The sequence below is a fragment of the Rhinolophus hipposideros genome (genome assembly GCF_964194185.1).
Source record: "Rhinolophus hipposideros genome assembly, chromosome: 9".
NCBI lineage: Eukaryota > Metazoa > Chordata > Mammalia > Chiroptera > Rhinolophidae > Rhinolophus > Rhinolophus hipposideros.
Window position 1 is genome coordinate 92,139,283 of NC_138055.1, and position 17,526 is coordinate 92,156,808.

The 17,526-nt window shown below is 47.7% G+C and overlaps 1 protein-coding gene across 24 annotated transcripts in view; it reads right to left on the bottom strand.

The window, feature by feature from the left end:
* MICAL3 (microtubule associated monooxygenase, calponin and LIM domain containing 3) overlaps positions 1-17,526 on the bottom strand; it is a 215,832-nt gene that overhangs the window by 187,632 nt on the left and 10,674 nt on the right. For 21 of the 24 annotated variants that reach the window (XM_081058147.1, XM_081058140.1, XM_081058156.1 and 18 more), the window contains exon 1: positions 12,490-12,650. The exons of the other annotated variants lie outside the window; for them this stretch is intronic. The gene's annotated coding sequence lies outside the window, so the exon portion shown is untranslated. Of the gene's footprint in view, positions 1-12,489; positions 12,651-17,526 lie in introns of those variants that run through there. 24 annotated transcript variants of the gene reach the window in all.

Below are 17,526 nucleotides of genomic sequence, written 5' to 3' on the forward strand. Positions count from 1 at the left end.
TTAACATGGTAAAAATACTAAAATAAAAATTCGGGAGTGTTAAGAGCGGAGTTGGAGACAAGCATGAATGTATACTAGGAAGTCAAAATATCTTGTCTAAAAATGAAACAGTTGTTTAAAAACACTCCAATCTATTACGTTTTGTTTTGTTTTTGATAATTAGAAAACAAAGACACTGGCCCAGATTACACAGCCACTTAAGTGCAGAGCTGCGATGGGAACCCAGGTGCACCCTACTATCCACAGCCCACCCACACCTCACTGCTCCCCTTTCCAGACCATTCCACCCACAGCCTATTCATTCCCTCCATGCATACTGACCGCCTGCTTTGTGTGGGATCCTGTTCTAAACGCTAGGATACATCAGACAGCAAAACAGATAAAGCTCCTGGACCTCACAAAGCTTCCATTTTAGTGAGAGGAAACAGAAAATAAAAGCTGTAGTTACCAAATACTTGCACAGTGCTCACCCCATGTCAGGTGCTATGCTAAGCATTTTATGAATGATAATTCATTTAATCCTCATAAAAATCCTGAGTCAGTTGTCACTCTTACAAATGAAGAAACAGAGGCTGAAGGGGTCAAGTAATTGACCAAGGTCACTAAGCAGCACACCGGTAGGCCAAGACCTAAACCCAGGCAGTCTGGCTGCAGAGCTTAGGTTACTATGGCTCTCAATAAATGTAAGTAAAGCATGCTGGAGGGTGGTAAGGACGCTGGGAAAAAGGAAAACATAAAGCAGCATTAAAAGAATTAGGAGTACTGCGGGGAAGGAGACACGTTGACATTTCAAACCAGGAGGCACGGGAAGCTTTCATGGAGAAACTAACATCTAAGAAAAGACACGCAGGGGCCAAGGGAGTTAATCATGTTTTGACTTAGGGAAGTGTTTCAGGGAGCAGCTGTGCAAAGGCCCTGAGGCAGGAGCAGCCTGGACTATCCCAGGAACAGGAAGGGGCCAGAGACGCTCGAGCAGAGCAGTGAGGGGGACAGCAACCACTACATTTTGAGCAGCAGAATGCTCGTGCGTGGCGTGTGCCCAATATTCTGGACATCTCTGGTGTTCACTAGCTATTTATCTAGACTCCCAAAGTGCACTGTGAACTATGAAAACACAGCCTGTGACTTCTACTCTCTTTGTCCCCCGTACTATTAGGTTACTGCTTATTGAACCCATATGCCTCGCTGTGGAGTCCATGAGGCACAAAGCCCATAAAGATGAGCAGATCCCATCCGGGAGGCTTTGGACACCTCTGCCCACCAGGCCTCCCACACTCGTGGTGAGCAGTGACCCGTCTGTGTTAAGGGCACGCCCATGAAAACATCAGTATGGAAACGGTACTTGTATTTGTTTCCAAGCAGACCTGCAAATTTTATACTCAAATTTTATCTCCAGTATGTCCCTTTAAACTGGTGACAGCCAACATCTCTCTACTTTACAAATGGCAAAACTGTGGCAGTGGTTCCCCTGAGCTCACTGCACAGCAGGAGTTGCATAAGAGTTTTCTCCTCTAGACCCAGAGATCAGGAAATGCAGAGAGGCCTGGCACCTTCACCACCTACCCCTGACACTGTGGAGCTTGACCCTTCAACAGAGGCGTCTGGGAGCACAAGAACAGGCTTGTAGGTGGGAAGGATTGAGCAGTGAGCGGTCTCAGGCTACACAGGCCCCAGGCGGAGCCCGAGCACTTAGCGGCCTCACAGCGAGCTTAGCTACAGGCAGTGGTGAGGCACCCTCCACAGCCTTCCCGGGGCCTTCTCACCACGTGCACACTGCCAGGCTCCCTTTCCCATAGTCCCATGCAACTAAGCAAGTGCTAGCTACTCATAAGGAATTACAGAGTATGCGTCAGACACTGCCCTATTTCTGGTTTCAGACTTTTAAAGTAGCAAAAATAAAATCCGTTTCTGCTCTAAGGCAGAAATGGTGGGATAGCTTTTTCTTTCACTTTATTTCCAAAATAAATGACTCTAATTTAATTTTATTTCATTTTCCAGATCAAGCCTGGAAAAAAGTCAGGAAGAATCACTTTCCATAGGCTGAGATGCAGTAGAGAAGAGGAAAACTAAAAGAACATGTTTATAATGAAAACTGAGATCTCGGGTGCTGTGGCTGCCCCGTCCCGTTTAGGAGATGAACTTTCTCAGGAAGACGGCAGGGAATGGCAGGCAGGAGATGTGTGAGATGGAACACAGTGCCTGCCCTCTGGCCGCGGAGACGCTCGAGACACCAAGTGACCCTTCTGCTCTGGGGCCACCCACACTGAGCAGCCCTAGATAGGCGCAGGGGAATTGCTGCAGCCGGGGTGTGGGTTCCAGCGCCCAGCAGGTATCTACCTGTGCCTACTGTGTCTGTCACTCTGGTTAAAGGGAACAGCATCTTTATTTAGGTATGGCAGGTAATCTAAGAGTGACAGCTATCAACGGGTGCTCGGTTCAAACAACAGACCACAGCACTGCATGGATGGTTAAGTTTCCTGACATTGATCACGGCGCTGTGCTTAAGGAAGAGGATATTTTTACTCTCTATAAAAGGGAAGCATCAGGGGTAAAGGGGCATAATGTCTCCAAACCTCAAATGGGTCAGAAAAAATACATACACGTGGGTGGAGAAGAATGGTAAAGCAAACAGGGCAAAATGTGAACAATTCATAAAATCTAGGTAATAAATATAGATAACAAGTACACGTTGTTCCTAGCACTGTTCTTCCAGCTTCTCTGTAAATTTGAAATTTTTATCAAAATAGTTATCCAAAATATGAGCTTTAACTATGCCCTGGCCAACAGGTGGGCTTGCTGTCCCGGTTACAGCAGCAGCTACTCCTCCCTAAAGTACCGAGAGGCCCAGGCAGCAAAGGTGGCTGACTCGGTGACACTCACCGGGGACAATCGGAACAGTTAGCCTTGCTGACAGTCTGAGGGCACCTAAGACATCAGCTATTTCTGGGTTTTCCTCTAAAATCAAGTCATATTCTCTTGGGATTTTCTCCAGAATCAAGTCATGTTCTTGGCACACGGAAAACAAGACCAGTTTCACCAAAAGGGGGCTGGGAAAGCACCAAACTTGAACCGTCAGTTATCTGGGGCTCTGCCCTCTCCTTATCTCTGCTATCTAATCAGTGTTCTCTTTCCAAAATGTCTCTGGCATCCTGTCCCGTCCTCTCTATTTCCAACACCAATGCTCTGTCCAGTTTCTTGTACGTCATACCCAAACACCACCCACTGCTCAGGGGTGGGCAAACCTCCGGTGAGGGCCACATCCAATCTGCAAGCAAAGAATGGCTTTTACATTTTTCAATAGCTGCGGGGAGAGGGGGGTCTCAAAAAGCTGTTTAGACATGTGAGAATTATGAAATTCACATTTGGGGGCCATGAATAAAAGCTTTACTGGCATAGCCACACCCATTCATTTACCAACTACCTGTGGCTGCTTTCATATTACAACAGCAGAGCTGGGTAGCTTCATCAGGGAACACATGGCCCATGGAAACCTGAAGTGTTTATTTTCTAGCCCTTCACAGTAAAAAGTTCGCTGGCTCCTCCCAGAGCTATTCTTGCTTGACTCTCATCTCTCCCGCCGCCACCAGATTAATCAATAAAAAATGCCACTTTCATGCTGCTGCTCAGTGTCCAGACACCTCTGATGAAGTTCACACGGTACCCGGCACCCATCAGAACAGGTGAATAAACCTGCCTCTGGGAAGAAAGCCCCAGGGCCGTGCCTTTGGTTATGCTGTTCTCTGCCTGTGAGAAAACTCTCCTGGCCTTCGACTGTTAAGCGCACCACCAATTTCCCTTTCGTGAATCTAGGAACACTTCCTAGTGCCTGCTCTGCTTGCACAGCACCCTACACTTACCCTGGGATCCAGCTCTTACCACACTACACTGAAATCATCCATTTGTGTGTCTGTCTCCCCAGCTACAGCAAGATTCCAGAGGGTAAGGAGCAAGTTTCCTCCTCTCCTGACACCCAGAGAGAAGCTGGCCCAGCAGGCCACAAACACTGAATGCCACTCAGACCGGCCGGGCGGGCCGCTTTGCTGCCCCTGAATGATCACGCTCACCCCCAACCCCAGGCTTTCCTCACACGCGCACCCCTCCAGCTCATCTCGATGGCCCTCCCAATGACCCTGGGACGCAGTCCACACAGCTGAAGGCAGTCGGTGTGGGTTATGTGCTGTGTGCCCGTCGGTGAGGCGCGATGACGCAGCCGTACCAAACCTGCACTGACAAGAGGACGTAAACATCTGAACCACTGCTTGGCATGAAATAAATTCTCAAGGGTAAACAGTTACTGTCTGTTTTCCCCAAGTACTGGAGTCACCTGTCTGTGCCATTTGTTGGTACTTCATTGCTTTTCTTCCCCGTTTTCCCAACTGTTTTGTACGTTCATACTCTACCTTCTGAAGCAGAGAGGTAAGGGCACATACCCCTACGAACCCGTGCTCTGCATGTGGAGGAGCAGCCCAAGAGATGATACATTAACGAGCAAATTATTCCAGGAAGTCTAAAGAGTCGCTAAGAAGAAAAATAACGCAGAGCCAGTGATGAGGCAGAGAGCAGTGAGATAGAGAGCGGGAGCTGGGGTTGGGGGGCATTAGAGGTACTCCTATATTAATAAGCATAGATCCACACGTGCCCCTTGAGATTGTCCCTGGGTGAGAGGAAAGCAGGCTCAGAATTCCACTCCAAGCTTCACAATGATGGGGCAGTAACAGTACTAGCTGCCACGTAGGGTGCTCAGTGTGTGCTTACCAAGTGCCTGGCAGAATTCCAAATGCTTACAGCCACACACAGCAAGCAAGATTGTTATACCACTGCACAGATGAGGAAACTGAGGCCCAGGGAGGTTACAGAACACACCCAAGGTCACACATCTAGTAAATGGTACAGTACAGTCTAGTTCCAGAGTTCATGCTCTTAACCACTACACATTTTGGGGGTTTTTTAATCGAGTGCATCTCCACCATTTACCAGGTGAGAGATCTCGCTCGGGTAAGTCATCTAACCTCACTGAGCTTCATGTTTCCCAACCTAAATGAGCATCATTTATTTAACTTCATAAGTTTGTTGTAAGAATTAAATGAGATCCTGTCATAAAGTTTATTTATAAAATAGACTCCTAATAAATTAGGTGCCTTCCCACCTTTCCCATACCCCAATATAAGTCAAGGATTTTGGCCAAACTCCTTGATCGCCTTTCCTTATTATCAGGTAACAATCTATAGTCTGCCCCGGGTTTTCCTGCCGGTTGCCTATGCCCAAGCATTTGGACCCCAGAAAGCCTACAATGAACAGCGTGAAAACAAGCATGGAAGTAAGCAAGTATACAGGGAATCAGCCGAGTACGGTCCAAGCGACTTCCGGCCCCGTGAATACCGCGTGAGCACTGCCAGCATGCACAACCAAGCGAGGGCCGTGACAGCACCGGTTCTGCGTGCCACACCAACAGCCCCAAGTGTGGGCCAGAAGCCTGTAAAGGCAGAGCCCAGGGACTTCGGTTGCTCTGAGGCTGCATGTGTGTGTGTGGGATGGGGGGCGGGGGGCAGAGAGGGCAAGCAAGTGAAAGTGACAGGCAGTCATTCCCACCAGTGGTGGAAGAGCAGACTGCCTGAAGAAGGTATATAGAGAAAAGTAAAAATTTAAATTCCTAGAGAAGGAATTCTGTTGCAAAATTCATTTACTGTGAAGAATTAAATTTAAAGCCAAGAAATACAGACACACACTGTTATATTTTAGAACTCAGCCCACATTTCTATACATCATGTTTGCTTAAAGCAAGGGATACCTTTAAGCTGATGAACACTTCTCCGGGGCCATGTTCATGGATAGAGAAAACTTTTCATTAGCAGCATGTAAAAAGGTCCTAAATATTATTACCAAACCAAGTTAACTCAATTAATATAGCAGGGAGCAAAGATGCCCAACTCACTTCCAGGAGGTAATTTCTATTTGAATGAACTTGATCCAAATGGTGCAAAGGTCTTATAAAGAAATTAAGATACAAGCAAAATCTGTATCTCACTCAGCATATCCAGCAATAAGAATCCCATGAGGCCTTTCCCCACAATATATCAGCTTCTAAATACAGCACATGACAAAGATACTTAAGGGAGATGGAGGAGCAGGAGTGCTGGCAGACACCGTACAAGGTCACCACAGGGTCCAAGGTCCCACAGACACAGTCTGTGGTTCGAGAGTGAGAAAAGAGCCTCGCAGGTGACATGGCCACATCCAATTCCCAAAACATGTGGTAAGCCCCTCCATGCCCAGGACTGCTCCCCCACCCTGGGAAAGGGCAAACGTCGACAGTAGGCTTTTCCAGCAAGGGTGGCCAGTCCACTACAGCTCCTGTACCTCCTGGCAAGCAGTGACTGGCAGGCCCACCAGATGGTCAGTGGTGAGGGGCCTACGGGGCAGCCTTTCCTGCAGCCCAGGTGCAGGCTGGTCCTCAGAGGGGCTACAAAGTGACCCTCTGTTCGCAAAAAATACAAATATTCCAGAAACAATGGTCACAGGGGGTGGGTAAATTTTAGGAATTCTTGATCTTAGGTGTGCAAAATTAACAAAACCAAATGAAAAATAAATATTTTGCCAGTTTGCATAAATTTTCTTACCACTCCATATTTAGGGCACCCTGGCCAATAAGTCACTTATCACAACACTGTGGTTTGCTGCATTTGTGTCTGCCTCCCCTGGAAACATGGTGGCCTTTCAAAGGTGGGCAGCATCTTATTAGCTGTCACTTGCCTTACCTACAGTAGTTGCTCAACAAATGTACGCCAAAATAAGTTCCACCGAGCCTGTGACCTAAAGCTCTTATGTTCTGGGACCTCTTTGTTCTCTGGCTCCCTGACGGCCGTTAAGGCCCATGACTCTTTGTGCCCACCCTGACCACCAAGGCTGGGCACACGGTGTGCAGTAAGCCTTGGAGGCTGACTCACAAATTTCTTTCCTTTCCTGCCCCATACTTTTTCTTCCTCCTTTCCTCTCCCTTCCACTCCCTCGGCATTTCACCTTTTAGTGAGGTGACTAAACACACAGGACTTGGAGTCACCGGCCTCTGCATCTCACTGGCTTTACGGACCTGTTAAGTTGCGCTGTGAAACAGCCCTGTTGTACAACAGGAGTGACAGTACCACCTGGAGATGAGAGTGATGTGAGCATACGAAGCGCATGGCACGGTGTCTGGCCACAGGAACACTCAGGAAACGACAGCTATTACTATCTGGGTGTCCATAGGACTCGTTTATCTAAAGGTGCTTAAAATGCTAAAGGCAGCTTGATGTTTTTTCCCCCCTACCTCTGTAAGTCTGGTTTTGAGATAAGTCTATCTGTTTTGGAAATAAACTGACATTATGTTTATGTCACTAGTTAAAATACTTCCCTTTTAATTTTTCACAGGGAAATAATGACTTTGACCAGTTATGACCAAACTGGGTAAAAGGTTCTGTTCCAAACAGTGGTTAGGATCCCAGACTAGCTTGGTTTAAAACACTAAATACATGAAATGAAAATCACCCATAAAGTAGCTGAGCTAGGGCAATGAGAAAACGTGTGCTCAGGTTTTAGGTCTCGGGAACCCATGCCAAGCAAAAAGATAGAGGAGAGGAGTGGAAGGGCTTCCTCGCCTTTTCTGGGAGCAGAGCCGTAATCAAAACTCTTTGCAGGTCCCATGGTCCAGCCCCTGGGTCCCGGAAGACCCTTACACTGTTCTAAGCACCCCTGCTGGGAAGCACCACCAGCACCATCACCTGCACCAGGCCTGTGCTCCCCTCTAGGTGCTTCAGAATTACCTCCTGACTCTGTGCCAATTTTAAAGGAATGTGCCGGTTAACCTAAGTGCATCTCTCCTGTAGTATTTCAGACAGATAACTCAAAAGTGAAGAGGGGGAGATGGGAAAGGGTGGAGGGGAGGTGGAGGAGAGAGAGATGCCCCCAGGATGGAGATAACCCTGACAGCAGGAAGCCCGCGCACATCAGCTGCCCTGACCTGGTCCCTGAGAGCACAACTTCCAAACCAAAGGCCGGAGTCTGCAGCCTGACTCCACCACTTCCGACCTGGGGCCCTAGGCAAGCTGCTTAGGTCTCTGTGCCTCAGGCGTAAAACAGGCTGTGTGAGGACTGAGTGAGTCCCAGAGCAGAGCCTGGCACACAGTGGTCTCGAATGTCATTATCCTGATGATGCTACTTTCTCACTTCCTTGCCGTTCCCACTCACAAACTCAACAATTCGCACTCACAACAAGGCAGCGTCGCAGGTGCAGGTGGGTGAAGCGGAAAGATGGAACGTTAGTAGGATCCTGTCAGCTGGCTTTCTGTAGGTTGGAGACAGTTTGCACTAAAGGTTTGCCCCGTAACCAAGGCTACCGGTGCTGGAAGTAGGTACTGCCTACTCTCCGTCTTCTCTCGGGACTGCGTGCCTCCTCCTCCCTTCCCAAGCTCCCTCACTGACATAGGGAAGGCCTCCCCAACATATACACACCTCCTCTATACAAAAATCAGCAACAAAAAGAGGCAGGGCAGGGGAGAGGACCAGGCTGGGCCGAACCTAAATTTCTCTGCTTTTTACAGTTATTACTTATTTGAAAGCACAAGGAGGAGTCAGTAAAAGCTACTACTAGTCAACCAACTGACTGTGTTGTGTGAACCAGACCTGACCACTCACTATATGCACAATTAAACACACGTGTAACGCAGAAAGACTCCTTTGCTGGCTTCCATTCACACACCAGCACATGCCTCCTCCTTCCTTTCTTGTGGCAGACACAGGGCAGGCACTGCAGAGGGACGCAGGGCACCCGATTGTCCTTACCAAGGAACTTGCTACTTAGCAGAAGCTTCCGCCCTTCCTCATCCACCTTTCTCCAGGTACAAACCAACAGCCCGACTTCTCCATTCTTTAATCTGATTATCACACTTTTTAATTTAATTTATTTTTTTATTTTTTTAACTTTTGGCAAATTTCCTCTGTGAAACTGACTTGCCAATGACAAAAAGTTACTGAATTGCAGGGCTTGGGGTGATGGGTTTCCCAGTCTCTTGATAATGATGACTATAAGCCGTTATACCTAAAAACTGCTAAAGGCCACGCCAAGAAAACAGCGAGTCACATACAGCTGAGCGGCACAGGCAGGGCTGCCGTTCTGTCCCCGGGTGTTTGCCAAGCACCTCAGAGCCTTACACCCTCACCAGCCCACCACAGGGTCGCAGTTGAGTTCTGAAAAGTGGAACCAAAGGTGACAAAGGAGGGCTGGAGGCAAGGGGACGTCCACAGAGTTTAGGTAAATTTCCAAACAACATCCCCACCACTAGAAATAGAGCTTCATTTACTGCAAACATTTTAGCCCAAGGACCATGCTCCAGGTTTACATTTTCAACCTGCAGCTTCAGTTAAAAAGCCTGTGTACTAAATATGTCCCCTGGGTTAGAACATCACAAATTTCCTCCGTCCACAAACTCTTCAGTTTTCTCCACCCCATTCTCCCTATTTGATCTTGTTAAATACTTCCCAGTCTCCAAATACGGATGTTTTTTCAGCTGATTATTTTTTATGAATGACCCTTTACCTGGCTAAAGGAATGCTTCTGGCACAGGAAAAGTCCAGGGTGTGAAAACCAAAGCCCAGCACAACCACAGCCCCTCGCAGCAGGGAGGCAACACAGCAGTGTAGGGGGGCTTCTGCTCTCGCTCACCAGTCAAGCATAGGGGTTAGGAGCGAGCACACACTTAAGAATCAGGCAGCCCAGGTTTGAATGCCAGCCCTGCTTTCTATCACTCCCTGGAGCCGGATTCTCACCAAACCCTAGTTCATCATCTGTAAAACAGGGAATAATAAGGAGTATTACCTTGTACATGGCTGTGAGGGGTAAACGATTCAAGTACAAAAAGCACGAGCACCAGCTCCCACGTAAGGACTCAAACGCTGCCTAGCTTAGCTCTCGTCATCAGAAAAGCACAATGGCCTGGTGTCTTTAAGTCCTCCAGGTTTCAAAAAAGAGGGTTTTCTTCCCTACAAAGGCATCAATGAAATGTAATATAAGAAGGAAAATCCAACTCAGACACTAACTCATTTGCAACTTAAAGCAAATCATGTCACCTCCATTTCCTTATCTATAAAATGGGAGTAATGTGTTGTACTGAACTTTCGTGACCTCACACAAGTAACAATCAATGAGATAACAGGCAATGAAAAAGCTCTCGTTTCTTCACAGGAAAAGCATTAAGTAACTAGAAAACATGATTATTATTAAAATATCACACCCAGTAATATGGGACATAAATAAACCAGTAATGTTTCTTACTCTTTCAAGAACATTAGGTTTGAGAGCCTTTTAATCTGTTCACATGGAGCCTGTACAAGTGGAAGGAGGTAAACAGAGCCCAGGTCAGAGGCAGAGCCCATCAAACGTCTCACTCTGGCCTGCCTGCTGGCCAGGCTTCACCTAGTCTGGGCCACCTTTCAGATGCCAATGCCAAGAGAAATTAGGGAAGGTTTATGGTTTCACTTGGACAAATCAAAGCAACAACCACCAAAATCCTCACCCACAGGACCACCCAATAGACCCAAGAAAGGGTCAATTCTGACCATTTACTCTCCCGAACAGTGGGATGAGACCTCTGCTAAGGTACGTACCATCCTTTTTGAAAAAAAATGCAACACGAGTCAAAAAGAAGAGCTAAATTTTTCCTTGTTTGATTGTTTAATTCTAGATCCAGAGGTTTGAGTTTCATTTTTAACCTATCATAATATTAAGGTGTGACAGCTAGAGGTTGGAGTGGGAAGGAGACTGGGGGGTAGGGGGGCGTATCTGCCTAACTTAAGAGGGAGCACGCAATCAAAACTGCATCCAATTTCATCACCCACAGGACTCCGAAACCCAGAGAAGAAAGAAAAAGTTACTTACGTTTATTACACATCTGCCACGTGCCAGGCACTACTCGAAAGCCCGTTTTCTCTCCCACACCTAGAAACACTATGAAATCCTCACTGAATGGGAACCACCCCAGGTGGGGGGGAAAATCACAATCTGGTAATCAAGTCCTAGACGTTTCAAAGGTTAGTGCTGTGAACACAAAAAGGCGTCTTGGCTAGGAACCAGGTTCAGGTTCCTAAAGATTGTTCTTTGCAAGAGGAACACATAAACCATGTTCTCCCTATAATTCTGGCATTAACTCATGCTATGCAGTGGACTACAAAAATATTTTAAAGTTCGTAAGACCTGGAGCGCAGGAAGAACTCAGTGTAGGGCTGAGACAACGTGAGCCAGTGACAGACACTCAAATGTGGCATTTAGAATACCGTCTGAAAGGCCCTTTACAGATGCGCTCACCGAAGGCAACCACGGCAGTGAGCTGGCACCTGTGAGGCCAGGTAAGGAGAAGGCGAAGCCTTCCTGCCCGCGGCAGCAATTCCAAGTAAGACGTCTTTCTCGCTATACAACCCAAATCATTCTCAGCCCTGGGGTACAAGCAGTCATCCCGGGTGACAGTCGATGCAGAAAACTGTCAAGTGGGACCGAATACACACTGGTGTTCCTCTAATGCTTAAGTGCCACGTTCTCCATCCACAACCCACTAAAACAGAGAAAAGTGCTAAGCCTTAAAAGAAGGCATTTTTCAGAATTCCCTTCCATTTCTCTGTATTAACCCACTTCGTAAACCATAATTACGAGCTGCGTTCAACACGCCCATTAAAAGAACACGAGTGCGGTCTGTATTCGTGGAAACCTGTCCGTGAACGACGCGCGGACAGAGCTGAGCCAGGCCGCGGGGCTGGCGCGCGCGGCCCTAACGGACGCGGTACGGGGGTGTGGGGTGGCTCCACACCCCAGCGTGACGCCTCGCGGACCTCCCACGCGGGACCTGCAGGGCCGAGCCCGCGCCTGGCTTTCTCCTGCCGCCGGGTGGGCCTGTCACGCGCGCACAGGGCCGCTGGGGGGGACTGTGACGGCCCGGGTGCAGCGCGCCGGGCGGAGCCCACGGCGCCCCGGGCGCCTCGCAGGTGGGGACACCTCGCAGGTGGGGACGCCGGGGCGGCCAGCACCTCGCTCCGTCCCCCCGTCACCAGAAGACAGACTGGGAAGCGCTCGCGGGCCTGTGTGGGCCGCCGCCACGGAGACCTCAGCCGCCCACGCGAGGCTGCACACACGCCAAGGCTCGCAGGGCACGCCGAGGCCCGTGCCAGCCGGAGCGGCCTCGGACCCCGCCCCGCGCAGCCCGCAGGCGCCGGGGCCGAGCCGCCCTCCCGCCAGGCGTCCAGCCCCCACCCCGGGGGTCGCGGACAGGGCCGGCGGGGCCCGCCGGGGACACGGCTGGACGCGCCGCCAGGAGCAGGCGCCGGGGCCCAGGGCTGCGGCCACACGTCGGGGCAGCGGGCACCGGCTCCCAGCCGCCGCCGGCGTCCGCGGACACCCCGGCTCAGGCAGCGGTGGGGCGCGGCGCCGCGGGGCGGTCGGGGCCGCGCCAGGTCCCGGAGCCCGCTGCTCACCTCCGCCTCATGCTGCTGCGTCCCCTGGCGCCGGCGTCCGCTGGCCGGCCCTGGCCAAGGCCCCGCTCCGCGTCCGCAGCCCCGCAGCCCCCGCGCGCCCGCCGCAGCGTCCGGCGCGGGGAACAGCAGCCGGCAGCTGAGGCAGCCGCGCCGCCGCCGCCGCCGGCTGGGCGGGCACAGGGAGGGCGGGGGCTGCCGCCCTTGAGGCCCGACCACAGGACCCCAGTTTCAGGGGTGACAGGTCTACGTGCGCCTGTGGGACTGCCGCGTGGCTCCCGACCTCAGGGACGCCGAGGTTACCTACAGGCTCCGACTGCGCTACAATCCTGTGGTTGTAGGTAAGAGGTAGAGAAATGAGCTCTCGCCACGGCCCTCCTCCTAGCTACCTACCCGCATGGTCCACATGGTACATTCCTCAAAGCCCAAGGGGGTGAGAGAGGGAGGAATTGATTGGTTGGGAATCTTGGAAGGGCACGAGGAGCCACACAAAATGACCAATGGAAAAACACGATGGGTATATCACGGCCGGCCCGAAGGGGAGCGAGGAGAAGCGCTTAAAGAGGACTCATTTGTTCCTCTCAGTAGCTGCAACACAACGAAACTGGAATTTTCTTCCTGATCCTATCCAGACAGGAAACAGAGGTTAGGGGATCTTCAAATTTTTGGATTGGAGAGCTAAAAGAAAATGTGGAGAGAATCGAAGCAGATATATGTGTATGAGTTTCGATGGGTTACTCCATCTCTCAGCCTCAGTTTCCTCATCTAATACAATGAGGATGTTGGACAAGAATTGATCTCGGACGGTCCTTCTCTTATTTTGCGATCCTATGATCCTTTGCATGAGATTAGCAATATTTACATATATTCTTCAATTTGGGGCACACTTCACCATCCTAAAGAACTTTGTTGAAAGTGGTTAGACTTTCTGACACCAAATCACTTATACGGAGAGTATCAACTGCACCTTTTGTAAAGACAAATATTCTTACTGGGTCCCTTCTCTCATCAAAGAGCATTCTTATTCTTCTTATATGTGGAGATTCTCCCCCACCCCACCCCACCCCACCTCCAAATATCTCATAATCTCTATCTTCCAAGAGTCACCTCTTTTTCCTCTTCTGTTCCAACACATAATAATAAGACAAAGCTTCAACTGATATTCATTCGCCTGTTGAACTGTCCAGATCCCCACCTTCACAACAAATCTTGCTGGTCAGTCCTCATTAGAGTTGCTAAAGTGCTGTCACTATCTGAAGTCTATCCAATGCCACTTAACTATGCATGGCCAGTTATGCTTTCAGTCACACAACACCCCTTGGCAGCCTAGTCTGCTCTATTTTAGAGCTTTACACAGGCAGTCAGGTCTATATTTTGAGTACCAAGCTTCTTTTTTCAGAACTTTTCAACCTTCCATCATCTGGTCACCCTACACCCGTTCAACCTGCTTCCAAATTGTATCAGGTGTTTGGATACAATTTCTAATAGCTCTACTCCCCAGATAGACAACTCATCTTCTAACTATTATTCGAAGAGGTTCTAGAAAGTCCAGTTCCTGCATGAAGCCTTCCAAGATTAACAGAAGCTGCTAGTTTACACAGCTCCCATTTCCGCTCTGTGCCCCCATAGCCCTGATTTTCTGCCCCAATATACAATTTTTATTGACATATTTACTTCTCTCATTCATTTGCAACTTACATTTATTAAATGTTTAGTATGTGCTAGATACTGTTTGGAAGTGCTTTGCGTGTATTATTTCATTACACTTCACCTTCACATCAACTCTGTGAAGTGCTATTATTCTTCCCGTTTATGGAGAGAAAATGAGGCATACAGAAGCTGGTTTGCCCAGGTGCACTCACTGAAGGTCTGACTGTGCCTACCTTCATAACCCCGCAATGCGATACTCTGCTATTTCTCAGGAACCTACTGCATTCCACACAAAGAAATAATGTCACACACTTATATTGTGTTTTACATTGATTTCTACATGCATAGAAATTCTTCAGCCTCAAAATAATCATGTGAGGAGAGTTAGGAGCAGTTTGTTTATAGGCAAGGAAGAAAGCTACAGCTCAGAAAGGCTGACTAGTTTGGCTATGGTAACAAGGCTGGTAAAGAATGGTGTCTGCCTCAGGGATGCTGTGGATGCCTGGTCATGGCATTGTACACCAGAGGCTGGACATTAATGAATGCCAACTATAATTTTATGTGTATAATGTGATGGCTCGGTGTGAGGTCGGGGTGGTGGTGGATGGGGGGAGGGAGGTTCACGGTGTGAGGGATGTAAAAATAAAATAAAATAAAATAAAACTAAAAAAAATAATAAAATAAATAAATAGAAAATAAACTACAAAAAAAATAAATAAGAAAAAATAAAATAAATTTGAAAAAAAAAAAAAGAATGGTGTCTGGTTTTCCAAGTTCTGCATTTTTCCCACTGAAATCCCTGCTCCCTGAGTGAACACAGCCTTTTCCATGTAACGAGTAGAGAACGATTATAGCAACAAGGGAACAAATACTAAATAGCAAAACCCACACCATGGGATCCAGGGAGTGTGGTACAACAAGTGCTTACAGTGGGCGGAACACTGGTCAAGGTAGGCTGCTGTAGGAGACGCACTGGGTAATATTTTTTTCTGGTTTGTTGTTTGTATTCCATCAGTGAGACTAGCTCTTTGATACATCTGGCAAATTCAGCAGCAAAGAGCAACAAAAACTGTGCCCACTGTCTAGAGTGCCTAAGATGGAATCAGCCCCATGCCCAGGAGGAATGGACTTCTGTGTACAGCGACGCTTCCCACCAATTTGGGTAAGTTTCCAACTTACTTTTTAGTAAAATATCCTGCTCCACTGACAGTTGTAAACACAACCCTGAAATATAAGCTGGGCTAATGATTTCATTCTTTTTAAACTGCTGAAAACCTCACAGGGGTGGACACACTCGCAATACACAGTGTGTGAGCCAGTAAGCTTTTAATACTGATTAAGAAGTCTGAACACAGTAATTCTGAGGCCAATACTACTGCGTTGCTCTTTGCCTGGCCCTGCCCTCGGCAATCCAGTTAATTTTCACTCTCATAGCTCTCCTGTCTCCTTATCCCCAGAGAGCTCTAAAATGCCTCTGCTTATTTGAGTGTTTTCTGTATGCATTCAAACATTTATTTGGTGCCTACTATGAGCAAAGAACTGTCAGGTTGTGTGGGGTTATCCTGATGGGTCACACAGACAGCCTGTACCTACTGAGTGGATAACGGTGGCAAACATCAGACCAACTGGTGAGGAATGGATCCACCTGAGAGGCCCCAGAAAGTGTGGGACAGGATTGTTGGAATGCCCCATCCCTAGAGTAGGACAAGGAGCACTGGGATGAGTTCAGGGGGAGGGCAGGGTCCGGGAGGAGGAGGGTACCCAGAAATAACTGGACATGTACCAAACAGTAAGGAGAATAATGCCAAGCCATAATTTGGCCATTAAAGAATTGTGGTGTGTTCTGTCTTATTTTTAAAGAAAAAAAATTCTGATTTCAAAAGTAATACATGTTCATTGTTAAAAATTTTTTAATAAAGTACAAAAAAATAAAATAAAAATTACTCATTAATCCCTTAACAGCATATCACTGTTACTATTTTGATGTATTGTTTCCTGTATTTTCTTTGTGTTTGTATCTGTTTTTCATATCTATCTTTTAAACAATATTTGATCAGACTGCTTTGCAATCTACTTTTTAATTATCAATAGACTAGGAATTTTCCCATGCCAATATATATTATTCTAAATCATGATTTAAAATGGCTGTATCATATCGCTATACCTTAAGTTATTTAATCAAGATTCTATTTTTAGTTATTAAGATTGTTTCCAATTTTTCATTATTATATGTAACTTCAAATATTATCCATGCATGTAAGTCTTTATACTGTATATGTTTATGATTATTTCCTAATATTTCTAGAAATAGACTTGCTTGATCAAAGGGCATGCACATTTTTTTTAAAGTTTTTTTATTGGGGGAGGGGAACAGGACTTTATTGGGGAACAGTGTGTACTTCCAGGACTTTTTTTTTTCCCCCAAGTCAAGTTGTCCTTTCAGTCTTAGTTGTGGAGGGCGCAGCTCAGCTCCAGGTTCAGTTGCCGTTTTCTAGTTGCAGGGGGTGCAGCCCACAATCCCCCGCGGGAGTCTAACTGGCAACCTTGTGGTTGAGAGGACACGCTCCAACCAACTGAGCCATCGGGGAGCTCCGCGGCAGCTCAGCTCAAGGTGCCGTGTTCAATCTTAGTTGCAGGGGGCAGAGCCCACCATCCCTTGTGGGAGTCAAGGAATCGAACTGGCAGCCTTGTGGTTGAGAGCCCACTGGCCCACGTGGGAATGAGCGTAGAGCTCTAACCGCCTGAGCCACCGGGCCGGCCCGGGCATGCACATCTTAAAATGTCTGATATATATTGCCAAATTGTCTTTCAGGAAGTCTACACCAGTTACATCCCCACCAGCAATGTATGATGGGGCTATCTCTCTGAACCCTCACCAATCCTGGGCACTTCTCTTCTTTTGTAATCCTTACAATTTGACAGACGGAAAACATCACGTGCTTTAAATTACGGTAGCGTATTTTTACCTATCTAGGTGATCAATATGTATCTTTTCTTCTAAGTTCCCTGGAATTAAATGACAAAACGAGTGTTTCGCTTTCCCTCCACTCAACCACTCTCCTCCCAAATCCCTAAAAAAAGACACAGAAATCAGAGTAGAATCTGCTTAAATGATCAATGACCAGACAAATTCAGTGTCATTTCACCCGAACCAATAAAAAAGGTAGTGGAACAAATGGCTGAAACAACACATACTCTATACATTATAACTTTGAAATGGGTAACAAATCCCCATTTAGAAAGTTTTTCAGCTACAAAAGAATATGGCTTCTGAGTTATATTTAGTATTGGCTAATATTAAAATCAGTTTGCATTTCTTTAACAATACCCAATTCTCTGATGCAGACAATTCTAAGATGGACGAAGCTGGCAGTGCCTCCTCCATACTGA